Genomic DNA, 16144 nt, shown 5'->3' with positions numbered 1-16144 from the left:
CTGCACATGTTGTTTTCTTTTAGCTCTACATCATTTCTTCTTTTGAGCTGAACGATTATTTTCTTTTTATAGCACATCACGGATGATCTTCCAGAAAAGCACACCAAATGCGGTCTGTTGTGTGCAGGACTAAAAAATATGTTTCCTACAACTAAAAATAATGTTATAAGGATTGAAAATATTTATAAACTTAAAATATATTAATGGAACAAAAAATGTTCAAATTTTTTTTAAATGATCGTAAATTAAAACGTGTATGTTAAAATAAAAAAACCGGAATTGAGTGTCATTCTATTTAGAAAATGTTCATTGTGCATTTTTAAAAAGTATTCAACTTTATGAAATGTTTATTCCATATTTATGAAAAGTTAAGCTTGTGTTTATAAAATGTTTGTTGATTTTTCATAAGTACAGGAAATATAAAAGTTTAGAAATTTAAAAAGTGCTCATAAATTATATATTTTCACCAAAAATGTGGACAAATTTTCTAAATAAATTCCATGAATTTTAAAGATATTAAATAATTCAAAAATAATTGTGGATAAAAAGTGTTCATGAAATGAAAAATTGCACAAAAATTTGGACAAACATTAATGAATTTGAAAAAAATTCATGAATTTTTAAATAACATATTCAAGAAAGTCTAAAGTTCACAATTTTAAGAAAAATTTCAAGAACTATGTTAGAAAAATCGGAAATGAAATGACAATAAAGAAAAAGGAAAAAAATTATAAAGATTTAAAAAATGGGTGCACATGCAACTGGCCGAGAACCCCCTTCCCACCGTCAGTTGCAGTCACATTGGGGGCCATATAGGTGCAGTTGAATCATAATACTTGCAGTTGTGTATCTAGGATGGACTTGCAACTAGGACAAAAAAAGGCTGGCCTAGTTGCATGTCGGGGTTGGAGTTGCAATTGGAACAAAAGGGTAACTCACCACCCCCAGTTTTGTGTCAAGGGAGGATTTCCAACTAGGACAAAAATGGGTCGGGCCTAGTTGTGTGTTGATAGTGGATTTTGCAACTGTGAAAAAAATCGGGTGGGCTCTCAGTTGCGTACCGAGGGTGGAGTTGTAATTGGGATAAAATGGGTCGGGCCCTAGTTGCGTATCAAGGGTGGAGTTGCAAACAGAGATAAAATTGGTCAGATCGCCAGTTGCATATCGAGGGTGGACTTGCAACTAGGACAAAAAAAGATGGGCCTAGTTGCATGTCGGGGTGGAGTTGCAATTAGGACAAAAGGGTCACCCCCTCCCTTATTGTGTGTCGAGGATGGACTTCCTACTGCGAGAAAAACGGGTTAGCCTAGTTGCATGTCAAGGGTGGACCTGCAACTAGGATAGAAATGGGGCAGGCCCGAGTTGCGTACAGAGGTTGAGTTGCTACTGGAACAAAAATGCCCCCCCCCCCCCAGTTATGTATCAAGAATGGACTTGCAACTAGGATAAAAAAAGGCCCAATTGCATGTCAAAGGTGGATTTGTAATTGGGACAAAGAAAAGGGTCAAGTCTCAGTTGTTCGTCGGGATGAGGACTTGCAACCGGGACAAAAACATGGGCCAGACCGCAATTGTGTATCGAGGATGGACTTGTAACTATGGCAAACAAAGATAGGTCTAGTTGGATGTCGGGGAGAAGTTGCAATTAGGATAAAAGCTCCCCCCCCCCCAACACACAGTTGTATGTCGATGGTGGACTTGACTTGTAACAGAGTGAAAACATGAGTCAGGCCTGAGTTGCATATTGAGGGTGGACTTGCAACTTAGAAGAAGAAAAAAGACGGGCCTAGTTGCATGCCAAGGATGAAGTTGCAATTGGGAATAATGGGTCATCCCCAGTTACATGTTGAGGGTGGACTTGCAACTGGGACAAAGCTGGGCCCCCCAGTTATGTACGGGATGAAATGGGTCACCCCTTCTCGCCCAGTTGCATGTCGAGAATGGACCCGCACCTGGGACAAAAAATGAGCCAACCCCCAGTTGCATACTGACAGAGGACTTGTAAGTACGACATAATTTTTTTAGCAAAGCCGGTAGAAAAAAGAGATGCCTCGATACCACATAGAAGATGTATACACAGCTTATACACAAAGCATAGAATTGCATGAAAAAAAGCAAGCACACTCACAGGTACAAACTGTTACAGCCAACCGACAGTAGTCGTCCCGACACTAGTCAAAATATTAGACAAAGAAAATAATAACTTGAAGCAAAAAGCAGCCCAAGCACATGGGCCGCAAGAAAGACTTGCACATTGTCTCAACTCAGCCACGCTGCGCGCGCGAGCCCAGCTAAAATCACAAATCTTGAAACAATCTATCTACGGTTTAAAGCTTAGATGTGGCATACTTATTTCACATATAGATATGATTTAGCAAATCTGATATATAAAAGCTAGCTAATGATCGATCGGTGTCACTAAAGGAATACAATAATGAATAGAAGAGTCCACATGCGTGCACAGGTACGAAAATCTCCGTCACTGGCTAGCTACTCATGGTGCGGCGTGGCTACCTTGACCATCAAGCAAAGGTTGCTGAAGGCCGAAATGGCCTGCAGCAACCACGCCACGAAGCCAAGGACGACCGCGAGCTGAAATCCGCTGCAGGCCAGCTCGGGGAAGGATCCGCAGAACTCCATATCCTTGACGAATAGGACTGTGACAGAGGCGGAGGCGAAGGCCGCTGACAAGGAAAGAAGAGCCACGGCCTACACATGGATACATCAGCATGCATGCATGTCAGGCGCGGCATATAAGCACGTAAGGAAGAAAGATGCTGATATTGTACGTACCCCGTCAATCAATGCCAGAAGGAAGGCCATGCTGGGCCGGTGAATATCCACCTCGGCACCCATAGCCATCAGGTAGGCTACGCCTACCGCAAAACTCCAGAGGGTATGGATCAGCATCACGAAAATAAGATAGCTACGTACACAAAGGAAGCAGATTAGCAAATGCATGCATACATGCTAAGATAGATAGATCAACACGAGTTCATGAACGATGAATGGGCATTTTTTTTGGTTGCTTACATGTAGGTTCGCGTGTAGGTCACTGCGTTGATCGACTTCAGCATGATGATGCAGAACGCGCCAGAGAAGGCGCACTGGGCCACCCGCAGTGCGAGGCCGCTCCTGGTCCCAGGCACAAACACAAATCCAGCAGCCACCATGGTTCCGAGCTGCAACAGAAAACAAGGAAACGATCTAAAATACAGCCATCATGGGCATTGGCAACCGAAAAATCTACTGCTCCATTGTTTCAAGCTAGGGGATTACTTGCTCTATACTACCATTTGACATGGTATATATACCTTAATAAATCAAGTATATATAAAGTTAGTATGAGACATATAGGCAGTATTTATCTGCCATTACAAAGGTAGTTACATACTTATTATAGTTAAGCATGAGCTTTACGGCTATGAACCTCAACAAACGAGTTGATAATATGTGTTGGAGCTAAACGGTTCATGAAATGATTCCCTGGAATCTCTAGCCCTCTAAGAAGGTATATCTTTTGTGCTGTAGTGGTGGATATTGAAAGCGGCAAACGGCGGACCCAGGATAAAAACTGACCGGGGCACCCAACTATAGAAAACTCTCGAACATGTTTACACATAGGCTTATAAACGCTTAAATATGATATATGTATTGCAATTTTGTTTTAAGTCATAAGATATTTCATCTGAGTTACAAATTTTTATAGTTTAACTAATAGTAAGATTGATAAGTTATGACCTAAGTGAACAAACCTTAACAAAGAACTTTATATTCCAATAGTTCATATGTATGTTGCAAAAAAGAAAACACATATTAGTATTAGTCATTAATAGTTTAATACTAATGTACTCCGTCTGTAAAGAAATATAAGAGCGTTTGGATCACTACTTTAGTGATCCAAACACTCTTATATTTCTTTACGGATGGAGTAGATGGTAAAAACACAGAAGGTGTAGGTATTGGATCATTATGGTTTCATTCCTTCTCCGGCGATCTTTCATTTTATGGCTTGCCGGATTGAATGGCAAAGAAAAATCCTAAATGGTACTACAAATTAACCATATTTTCTTTGTTGGAACCAACAGTACATGGTTGATAGAGTATTACTCCCTACGTCCCAAATTCCAAAATGGTACTAGAAATTAACCCTACAAAATTTTAACATATGTATTTAGAATATATCAAAACATGAATAAAGTAACAGAAATATAAAAGAAAAAATGAACGAAACATTTGATCAGAGGCGCATGTCAATGCATCAAGAGCTAATCCATGCGAGTCATGACATTGGAATTTTCACCAAACATCCGCTATATCTCCATGGCATGACGACGGGCGCTATTCCTTATGATATCGTTACAATATCGTACCCTAACCACTTGGGCCCCCGCACATGCCGTCGTTTCCCTGCGTGCCTGTGTAATTATTTTGACATATGTTGCATCATGTGGCTACCCCCATATTATTATCTAGAAGGCCTAAAATACAAGAGTCATATTAGAACACGACTTCATACCATACACTATACTACTTAAAGTCCAACGGTAATCTACCTTATACAAAATATTCGACACAATTCCAACAATTCAACTGTCATTTTGTATGGTTCATTCAAGCCAGAGATATCCCCTGTCCCTTTTTATTGTGGATAGTGTTGCCCTTAATAATTGTTAGTGGTGGATTTGGAGATGAGGCACTCAGGGAAGCGTGCAGCAGCTTGAGCAGGGTCTGCTTCGACCACATTGACATACACTAGAAGATTTCGATACAATTATGTTAGCACCGATATTGTATTCCATGGTGGATTTCAACTATGGAAATGCTGATTTTTTATAGTTGGCATCAAGAAGATCACATCCGTTAGTAGTTTTGTTGTGTCAAATAATGTAGACGCTTTCGTTGCATAGTGAAGATCTGCACATGAATATGTCTACTTGTAGCAAACATCACAATACAAACATATGGTCTTGATAGCGAGTAGGCACGTACAATGACGGAGCTTGACGAAGGTTGTTGAGGGGGCTAATCATAGTTGATGGGGCAAAGAAGATAAGTTATGCATGACTCTGAGAAATCTTGGATATTCAAGCCTAATAATTAGGGCCACACTTAACAGTTTTCCTGAAGTAGGGGAGGGAGGGGGGCAATGGCCCCTTTGTCCCCATGAAGCTCCGTCACTGGAACGTAAGGTCATTGCCACAGGGTCGGGAATAACAATAATTATAAGTAGTATGGAGTACGTACTTAGCCTCCGCACGTCTACTGATCGTCCTACATCTGCATGACCAGCTTGACCAGCTGGCAGAATAGGGCGAACACAGTGGTGGCCTGCAGAAACCACACGACGTAGGCGAAGGAGACGGCGAGCAGGAATTGGCCGCAAGGGAGCCCGCCCACCCTGCATAACCCAGTGTCCCTCAAAAACAACAATGATGTAGGCGGAGGAGTAGGCCGCCGCAACCGACATAGGTGCAACCAGCTACAAAAAAGAATAGACATATCAGTATCATATAACATATCTTCATGCATATACAACCTATCATTAATTGTTGTGTGTGTATTTTCCATCTCATTAGGAAATAGGCAATAAATAACATAACTGTAGGCGAAAATTTAGTTAGGTGTTTTGCTCTCCCCTAACTTCTTATGTTGATCAAGCACTTATTTTTTTAATGTGCTACTCACTTAAAACAAATATATAGTAGAAACATGAAAAGACCAATCACTCTTCTAGATGTTTCCCTTCTTATGGTAGTTCTCTGCGCACACAACACAGGAATGAACTATCGCAAGATGGCGAGGAGCTTAGACGTGTGCGAGCAACGACATAGTCCCCGAGCACGGGTAAGCCGTCTCTGAAAGTGCCTTATATCGACTAGAGGGGGGGTGAATAGGTGAATTTTATAAATTCTTCACTGGAGAATTTGTGGGAGAGGAAATTCCTTAGCGAAGAACTACTTGCAGCGGAATAAGTACTCAAAAGTAAACATAACAGAACACAAGCATGGTCATCATGATGAAATAAAGACAAGCACAGAGTACAGAAAGCGTAAACACAGGATAACACAGGATGAAGACAAACAGACTGAAGTAATTGAACTGAGGAAATTTGAGAAAGTCTTCAGTCAAAGTCTTCAAACACAGATATGAACAAGTGCACAACACAATTATGAGGAAATAGAGCCAGTAAGCTTGGTGAAGATAATGATTTGGTAGACCAGCTCCAACTGCTGTCTTAGTTGTACATCTGGTTGGAGCGGCTATGTATTTAAACCTGAGGACACACAGTCCCGGACACATAGTCCTCACCGTATTCTCCTTGAGCTAAGGTCACACAGACCTCGCCCAATCACTCGTGGTAAGTCTTCAGGTGACTTCCAAACCTTCACAGACTCGGTCACTCGGCGATCCACAATTTCCTCTTGGATGCTCTAGACCATGACGCCTAACCGTCTGAAAGAAGCACAGTCTTCAAAGGTAACAAGCGTCGGATCCACGCAGGATCAATCTCTTCAGTGATGCTCAATCACTTTGGGTTTGTAGGTGTTTGCGTTTGGGTTTTCCTCACTCAATGATTTTCGCTCAAAGTCCTCGGAGGATGGGATGCTCTCAAATGACAAGTGTCAGTTTCTCTCAGAGCAGCCTACCAGCTAGTGGTTGTAGGGGGAGGCTATTTATAGCCTAGGGAGCAGCCCGACATGATAAGACATAAATGCCCTTCAATGATATGACCGTTAGGTGGGTAGATATTTTGGGACAGCTGGCACAAGGCATAGCAACGGTCGGAAATTTGAGTATCAAATTCCTCAAGGCTATCATGTTCCTCACTGTGTAGGCAATCCGCACTGGCGAATTCCTAACTCCTCAGTCAGGACAAATTCCTCAAAGACCAAAAGAACTTCGTCTCTGTCACTGAAGAAATTGACTGAACTGTATGAGATTTCCAATGGCTTCACTCTAAAGGATTGGTAGGTGTAGGATTTTGAGTTGAACATCACTTGGAAATTTTTCCTTAGTATTTCCTTGACCCCCTTTAACAGTACGGTGTTTCCTATGACTCAAGAAAGAGAAAATGAAACTACGAAAACAAAAGTCTTCACGCTCCATGTTCCTCGAATGAATACCAAGTCTTCAAGGTTACACCAATTTCTTCACTTTCAAAGTATTCAGAAAGTCTTCAGAAATCCAAAGTCTTCAGTCGAAGAACTTTATTTTTAGGGGTCGACTTTCTCTATAAATATCAAACTCCTCATTGACTTATAGACCTGTGTACACTCATAAACACATTAGTCCCTTAACCTATAAGTCTTCAATACACCAAAATCACTAAGGGGCACTAGATGCACTTCCAATCTCCCCCTTTTTGGTGATTGATGACAATATATGTTAAGTTTTCAACGGGGATAATCATATGAAGTGTAAATACTGATATTGAGGAATTTGATTGCAAGATATAGAAGAACTCCCCCTGAAGATGTGCATAGTGAGGAATTTGCTTTTGAAGTAATGCACACTTGAAGAGTAGAATCATGGAGATCTCCCCCTATATCTTGTAATTCATACGCGCATTTGACATATAATATGAAGAATTTGAAATGCATGACGAAATATGGTGATTGATGTAATTCATCATGCGTGCATTGACATTAACGAGGAATAAGCATGCAGAAATATCTCAGCAAAAGTATCAGGCCACCATAGAGTTTAAGTTTACAACTCGATCCAGCAAAGTCATCAGAAGAACGAGAGTTGTAACTTAGCAAAAGATGCCCATATAAGATAGACCCGCTTGAAGACTAACTCAAATTTCTCCCCCTTTGTCATCGAATGACCAAAAGGATCGAAAAATGAGGACTAACGCCCCTGAAGAATATCATGTTGATGGAGGAGCGCCAGCGTTGTTGGGGTTGTTTGTCGTAGTAGGGCCTGCCGCAGTGTCGTCCAGGTCTTCATGCTCGTCGGTGTCGCGCGATGAAGAATATGAGCTGGCCACCAAGGAACCTTGACCTTCTTGTATTTCTTCGGTGGAGGTGCAGACCAGTCAAAGTCCTCCTTGAGACCCATTTTCTTCAGATCTTCTTCCCCATATGCATGTGACAGAATAGCCCAGGTGTGATCGAAGACTTCATGAAGGTAGTAATGGTTTTTATTCACTACATTATGTGTAGCAGTCATGTTGTGAAGAATTGAACCGAACTGACGCTTAACCCATTTATGGTTTCGATCCACCTACTGGTGAAGACTAAGAAGCAGCTCACGGTCAGTCATCACTCGAGGAGCAGTGGCTTGAGGATTTGGCTTGGATGCATTAGCAGCAGAATCATGAGTGGCGGAGTCATCATTGGTGGAATATGATGCAGCTTTGCGAAACTGTCCATCCAATGGACGAATGCCTTCACCAATGACAGCTGGTGCCTTGCCCTTTTCATCAGCTGAGGAATATGTCCGCTTGAGGACTTCAATCGGGGGCAAGTAGCTGAGGTGATTCTAAAAATCAGCCTTGTAGTTGAGTGAAGACCTTGTTCTGAGGAATCTCATTATCCAAGGAGCATAAGGCTTCAAATCAAATGGAGAGAGAGCAACATTTGCCAGAGTCCTCATGAAGAAATCATGATAGTTGACAGGAATGCCATGCATGATATTGAACAGTAGATTCTTCATGATACCAACAACTTCTTCATCATTCGAGTCGAGGCCTTTGATTGGACTCATAGTCTTCGTCAGAATGCGATAGACTGTTATTGGCACATAGAGCAATTCCCTCATGAGGAATTTGGTCCTTGGGGCTTGACCGGGCTTCAGAGGCTTCATAAGCACTTGCATATAGTGAGCAGTGAGCTCAGGTTCTTGGTACAGGCAACGAGCTCCTTCAAGGGAGGACTGATTGGAAGGGCATGAAGTAATTCAGAGGCCGGTGCTTTGTAATGAGTGTTATCGGTCATCCAGTCCAGAACCCAGGTGTTGATGTCATCAACATCGCCTGTGATGTGCAGGGTTGCATAGAATTGAAGAATAAGTTCTTCATTCCAATCAACAATGTCTGTGCAAAAGTTGAGGAGGCATGCGTCATGAAGCACACTGAGGACAGAGGTGAAGCAAGGCAGTGATTCCATGTCTACGTGGGGAATATGCTCGTGGTCGAAGACTTTATCCTTGTTGAAGAGCAGTGAAGAGTACAAGTTGGCCTGGCTGGCAGTCCAGAAGCGCTTCCTTCTAAGACGAGCAGAGTCATAGGGGTTATAGTCAGTGAAGAACACGTGCTCGCCGAAGAAGTCATCAGCCTTGAATTTATGTTTCTTCGAGAATGGATCCTTTGGCTTGGGCTGAGGAGTGTCAGTAAATTGCATAACCACCTCAGGAATCGCAATCTTAGGTTCCACAGGCTGAGGAATTTCAGCTTCTTCTTCAGTGGCATCCTGGGTCTTCAGTTCTTGATTTACATTTTCTTTAGCACTAGTGGCTGGAATCTCTTCATGGACAGACGATGTGGCATGTGGTTCATCAGATCCCATTTGAATTGTAGTTACTAGGGACTGAGGAATCTGTTGCAACGGTGTGAACAGTGGAGAGTTGGGGTGCTGACTTTCCCAAAAGTCATCATTCAGCACGGGTGTGGTACAGCCAATGTCCACATCTTCGTCTTCCATTTCTTCAACGCCGACCTCTTCAAGAATGAACTGAGGCATAGGCGAGGAGACAATTGGTGTTGAAGGGATTGCATTCGCTTCAATTTCTTCCTCCAACTGCTCTGACGAAGCAGCAGAAGGAATCTCTTCATCTGATTCACTTGGAATCACATATTCTTCATCAAAAGGAACAAGGTCCTTTGATGGCATGATTGAGATAGGAACAACATCAATTGGATTTGCAAAAGAGCTGGTCAAAGGCTTCATCTTCTTCTGAGCTGAAGAATCTGATGAGGTTGATGCCTTCCTTTTCTTCACTGCTGCACGCTCTGTAGCCTTGGTCTTCTTCACATCTGATGCAGATGGAAGGATCGGAGTTGGGGTAGGCGCAGGAGAGCAGAGGAATTTGGTTGAATTTCTTCAGGCACAACTAATGCAGTTGCCCTGACTTCTTCATTTTCTTCAGGCGCACCACTAGTGGATGCCCTGGCAATTTATTCAGCGGCTGGAATGCAGTCATCAGCCCTAGTACTTTGAGTTTCTTCAGCAGCCTGAATGTCATCAGCGGTGCTGGCATTTTCTTCAGTCGGCTGAGCAGATGCTTCAGCCTGAGGATTTTCTTGTTGCGTTTGAGCTGCAACTTTGGACGTGAACTTCTTAGTCAAGTTCACAAACCTGACTTTGGCTCCAAGCCAGTCGGCGTAGTAACAATCAAATTCATCACTTAGTTGCTTGATCTCAGCTTGCAAGGCAACGAGTTCTTCAGGGGAAAGCTTCAGAACATTTTGCTTCAGAAAGCGCTGTTTCTTGTACTGTGCTTTCTTCACTCTTCTTCCTTGTTCAAATTTCCTTTTCTCTTCTTCAATGAAGGCAGTCAAAACATGACATTGACCAGGAGTGAGGTTCATCTCCGGCAAAGGCGTGTTGGGATCCTTGTGCCATAGATCGATGAAGTCTAGTATCAGCTTCGGATCCAGAAGCAATGGCACATTGCTGCCTTTGGCTCTAGTGGCCTTGACCTGCCTATCTCTGATGATTTCAGCAAGTTCTTCATCATCAGCTTCGTCTTCATCAGACGACACTTGGAAGGCGACCTGCTTCTTGTGAGGACTTGGTCGAGTGCCTCGTCCAGCAGTGGCCTTTGTCTTCAGCAGAGAGGGGCCAGTTGAGGAATTTGGTGCAGCTGAGGAACTAGCAGAAGCTCCTGAGGCAATAGAGATGTCTGTTGTCCTTTGGCACGTGGCGAGATGCACAGGTGCAGAGGATTTGATTGGAGCAGCTGAGGACTTTGGCGGAGGAGCTGAGGACTTTGGAGGAGCGGGAGCAGTATGAGGAGTTGGCCGTGAGGGCTTTGAAGAATCTGTCCGTGAGGTTGAAGGTGAAGCACTTGGCTTATGAGCAGGCTTTTTTGACATGGCCTTCTTCGGCTTGCTTGTAGAGGCCTCAACAGTGGCAGTGGCAGCAGCAGCAGCAGAGTCTTCATTAAATTTCCTCACCGCTTCTCTTGCTTGTCTGGCCAATTTGGCCTGGCGCTTGGCCCATTCATCAGGATAATCCTCACCACGCTTGAGGCTGGTGGGATATGCTTCTTGGGCAGGGTGCCAATGGAGGTCTTGGGCATGGAGGATTTAGAGCGAATTTCTTCATATACTTGGGAGTAACATACATGTACTCCCTCCACTCTCTTTCCCATCGCCTCTCTATCCGTTGTATGCGCACCTTGCGCTGATTTTTGTCCTCCTTGCCAAACTTGGCCTCATCAGGAGTGCAGTAATCCTTGTATATGTCATCAGGGATTTCAAAAGCAGTATTAATCTCAGGCCTTTTTCCTCCTTTCTGTGGCTTCTTTCCATCAGCCATTTTCTTCAGCTAAGGAATTTGGACAATAGAATTCTCTGAAGATGTATGCAACTTTTCTTTGAGGAACACTGCAAATGATTTAAGTTGATGAGAACCTAGTGATTCAGCAGCTGACATGAGTACCTGTGAACAGAGTATAGTTGCAAGGAATTTAGAGAGGTCATATGCGTTCTCAGAGGTTTTTCAAAAATAACAAGTTTGAGGAATTTGACCAGATGAGTCTTGAAGAATTTCACTAAGCGTTCTTTGTCTAAGGTTCCAAAGTTGTACAGATCAGAAATCCACACAATTGAGGAATCTTGAAGAAAATATTGCTTAGAGAAATGGATCAAGAACAGATGACATGTGAGGTGTTTAGTGTGTGAAGATTTGAAGAAAAATACGTTTGAAGACTTTGTAGTAATCATTTGAATCAAAGAGGGCAGTAAAAGTAACTTTTAATTACCCTGGACGAAGAACACGACGAACTGGGAAGTGTAGATGTGAAGTTCGTCAGTTCAGATCTTCCACGCCCTAACTTAGCTGAGGAAGACAGCTACGGCGGTGGCGGAGTGAAGAAATCCGCGGCCGGCACGAGTATGACGGCGACGAGGTCGAGGCAGTGAAACTCTTCCTCACCGGCGACGATGAAGTAGCGGCGACGCTAGGGTTTGAGAAGCTCGAGCTGGCGTGAGGTCGAGCAGAGTAAAAGTGAAGTGAGGAAGGGGAGGGGTATTTATAGCCACGGTGAAAAACTGTTTGCCCGAAGAAAGTGGACGAATGTGCCCCTGACCCTTCTCATTCGTTTGACATGTGTCACCCATGTACTGAGAAGTGGAGATCGTGTGAGCTCGTGGGTGAGTCGATAAGTGTTTTCGTGGGATGCGGAACGATTTGAGCGGCAAAACCGATTTTTTTGGATAAGATAAGTTTTAACGTTGCGTTTGCAAATTCTTCAGCTGACAAGGACACAGTGAAGATTTTGAACGAGATTCAAACAGAACGCACATGAAGAATTTGTGAATATATTGGGTTGAGTTTAGCATAGAGGGGGAAGGGTCCGATCACACTCACTTAGCAAAAAAAACAACTTGAAGAATTAGCAATAAGTGAATGCTGTAGAGGACATAAACTCATATATATATAGCTAATGAAGAAAAACGAAGGAAATAGTGAAGACATTGCAAAGTTGAAGAAATCGAACAATTGAGGAATTTTAAAACTGAGGAAAAACTCAAATTGAATATTTTCAACTTTTGGTGGTGGCGTGATCCACCATATAAGAATGATGATTTCAGACACCGCGTACAATTGCCGTAGGGCTCTGAGAATCAAATCCTTCATTAATTTCTTCACACTTAGAGTGTTAATTTTCATTGATTGAATAAAAACCTTTCTTCATGTGTTGCACATCTAAGTCATCAATTTGCATAAGTGTTAGGATGAGTGTCCTTCTCAAAGAACATTCGAAGATTTTAAGATATTTAGCTCACACCACAACTTACTAAATCTCTTCTCATCTAAGGGCTTTTGGGAAGATATCGGCTAGCTGTTCTTCAGTCTTCACATGCCCAATAGAAATGTCGCCCTTCAACACATGATCACGAAGAAAATGATGACGAATCTGAATGTGCTTAGTCTTCGAGTGCTGAACTGGGTTGTGAGAAATCTTGATTGCACTCTCATTGTCACAGTAGAGAGGCACATTCTTCATGTTGATGCCATAGTCCTTGAGAGTTTGCTTCATCCACAGCAATTGAGCACAGCAAGAACTAGCAGCAATTTACTCAGCTTCAGCAGTAGACAGTGACACGGAGTTCTGTTTCTTCAAGGACCAACAGACCAAAGATCGTCCGAGGAAATGGCATGTGCCTGATGTTGACTTGCGGTCCACACGATCACCAGCATAGTCAGAGTCTGAATATCCAATGAGATCAAAAGCCGAGCCCTTGGGGTACTATAATCCAAGTGTTGGTGTGTAAGCTAGATATCGAAGAATATGCTTCACAGCCTTATGGTGTGATTCCTTTGGTGTAGCTTGAAATCGGGCACACAGGCAAACACTAAGCATAATATCTGGCCTAGATGCACATAGATACAATAGAGAACCAATCATAGAGCGGTATACCTTGTGATCGAAGTCAGTACCATTTTCATCAGTGCATAGATGGCCATTTGTGGGCATTGGAATTTTGACCCCTTTGCAATCTTTCATGCCGAATTTCCTCAGTACATCCTTGAGGTACTTCTCCTGAGATATGAATATTCCATTGCGTTGTTGACGAATTTGAAGACCTAAGAAGAATTTCAATTCTCCCATCATAGACATTTGATATTCTTCAGTCATCATATAGGCAAATTCATCACTGTAACGTTGGTCAGTGCAGCCAAAGATAATATCATCAACATAAATTTGGCACACAAACAATTCACCATCATAAGATTTGTGAAAATAGTAGGGTCAAGTGAACCAGGTTTGAAGCCTTTCTTCATGAGGAATTCCTTCAAAGTATCATACCACACCCGAGGGGCCTGCTTGAGGCCATAGAGGGCCTTATTGAGTCTGAAGACTTTGTCAGGATGCTTTGGATCTTCAAAACCTGGGGGTTGAGCAACATATACTTCTTCCTCAAGCTTACCATTGAGGAATGCACTTTTCACATCCATTTGATATAAAGTGATATCATGATGGTTAGCATAACCAAGTAATATGCGAATAGCCTCAAGTCTAGCAACAGGTGCAAAAGTTTCATCGAAATCAATTCCTTAAACCTGTGTGTATCCTTGAGCTACAAGTCGTGCCTTATTCCTCACCACAAGGCCATTTTAATCTTGCTTGTTGCGGTAGATCCACTTTGTGCCAATGATATTGTGCTTGCGAGGATCTGGATGTTTGACCAGTTCCCAGACGTTGTTGAGTTCGAACTGACGTAGTTCTTCTTGCATAGCTTGAATCCACTCAGGCTTCAGAAATGCTTCATCTACCTTAGTGGCTCTGTGATAGAGACAAAAGCAAAGTGCCCACAAAAGTTAGATAAATGTGAAGCTCTTGAGCATGTGAGAGGACCTGGTGCTTCAATGTCATCGATGATCTTCTCAATTTGCACTTCGTTTGCAGCGCGAGGATGAGCTGGTTGTCGTCGAGGAATTTGATCAGCATTTTCTTCAGCACCATTTTCTTCAGGTGCCTCAGCTCGACGTTCTTCACGTTCTGGAATGAATTCTTCAGCAGATTCTTCTGTAGGGATGACATCCTCAGTAGCCTTGAACTTGATAGTTTCTTCAGGTGTTGGTTCATCTATCACAGAAGGTAGGTGCTCTCTTTGAGAGCCATTAGTTTTATCGAACCGCACATCTACAATTTCAACAACCTTGTGAAGAACGTTGTTGAAGACTCTGTAGGTGTGCGAGTCCTTTCCGTAACCAAGCATGAAACCTTCATGTGCTTTCGGTGCAAATTTAGAGTTGTGATGAGGATCTCTAATCCAACATTTAGCACCGAAGACTTTGAAATAACTCACATTGGGTTTCTTGTCAGTGAGGAGTTCATATGCAGTCTTCTTGAAGAATTTGTGAAGATATACTCTGTTGATGATGTGGCACGTAGTATCAATTGCCTCAATCCAGAAAGGACGAGGCGTCTTGTATTCATCAAGCATAGTGCGAGCCATCTCAGCAAGAGTCCTGTTCTTGCGCTCCACGACGCCATTCTGCTGAGGAGTATAAGGAGCAGATAACTCATGAGTAATACCGAGTTCATCAAGATAGTCATCAAGACCAGAGTTCTTGAACTCAGTTTCATTGTCACTTCTTATGTGCTTGATCTTCACACCAAAGTTGGTTGAAGCCCTCGAAGAAAACGTTTGTTGAAGACTTCCTGCACTTCATGTTTGTAAATGACAATGTGTACCCATTTGTAACGAGAGTAATCATCAACAATAACAAAGCCATATTGAGATGCATCATTTGAAACTGCGGAATAATGGTTAGGACCAAAGAGATCCATATGAAGCAATTCAAATGGTCGAGTGGTAGTCATGATTGTCTTCGCCGGATGTTTGGCCTTGGTCATCTTTCCAGCTTCACAGGCTCCGCATAAGTGATCCTTGAGGAATTTGACATTCTCAATGCCAATGACATACTTCTTCTTCGCAAGCGTGTGCAAATTCCTCATGCCTGCATGACCAAGTCGTCGATGCCACAGCCAGCCTTCTGAAGCTTTTGCAAGTAGGCATACGGCTGGTTGTGGTCCTGTAGAGAAATCAACAATATACAAGTCTCCTCTCCTAAAGCCTTTGAAGACTTTGGAATTGTCAGCTTCCATGATCACAACACAACGATACTTGCCAAAGACAACAACCATATCAAGATCACAAAGCATTGAGACAGACATGAGGTTGTATCCTAAGGACTCGACAAGCATGACTTTGTCCATGTGTTGATCCTTTGAGATCGCAACCTTACCTAGGCCCAATACCTGACTTTTGCCTTTGTCAGCGAAGATGATATGCTTCGGATGCGATGGAGATAAGGGAGCATCCATCAATAGATTGTTGTCACCAGTCATGTGATTTGTACATCCACTATCGGGGACCCACTCAGTGGCTTTGGGTTGATCATCCTGCAGATGAATTAGAGCAGCTTATGAAATCCTATTCTTCATCAGTGAAGAATATG

The sequence above is a fragment of the Triticum urartu genome, chromosome 5 (genome assembly GCF_003073215.2).
Source record: "Triticum urartu cultivar G1812 chromosome 5, Tu2.1, whole genome shotgun sequence".
In the NCBI taxonomy this organism is placed as follows: Eukaryota; Viridiplantae; Streptophyta; class Magnoliopsida; order Poales; family Poaceae; genus Triticum; species Triticum urartu.
Note: the sequence above shows the minus strand (reverse complement) of the source record.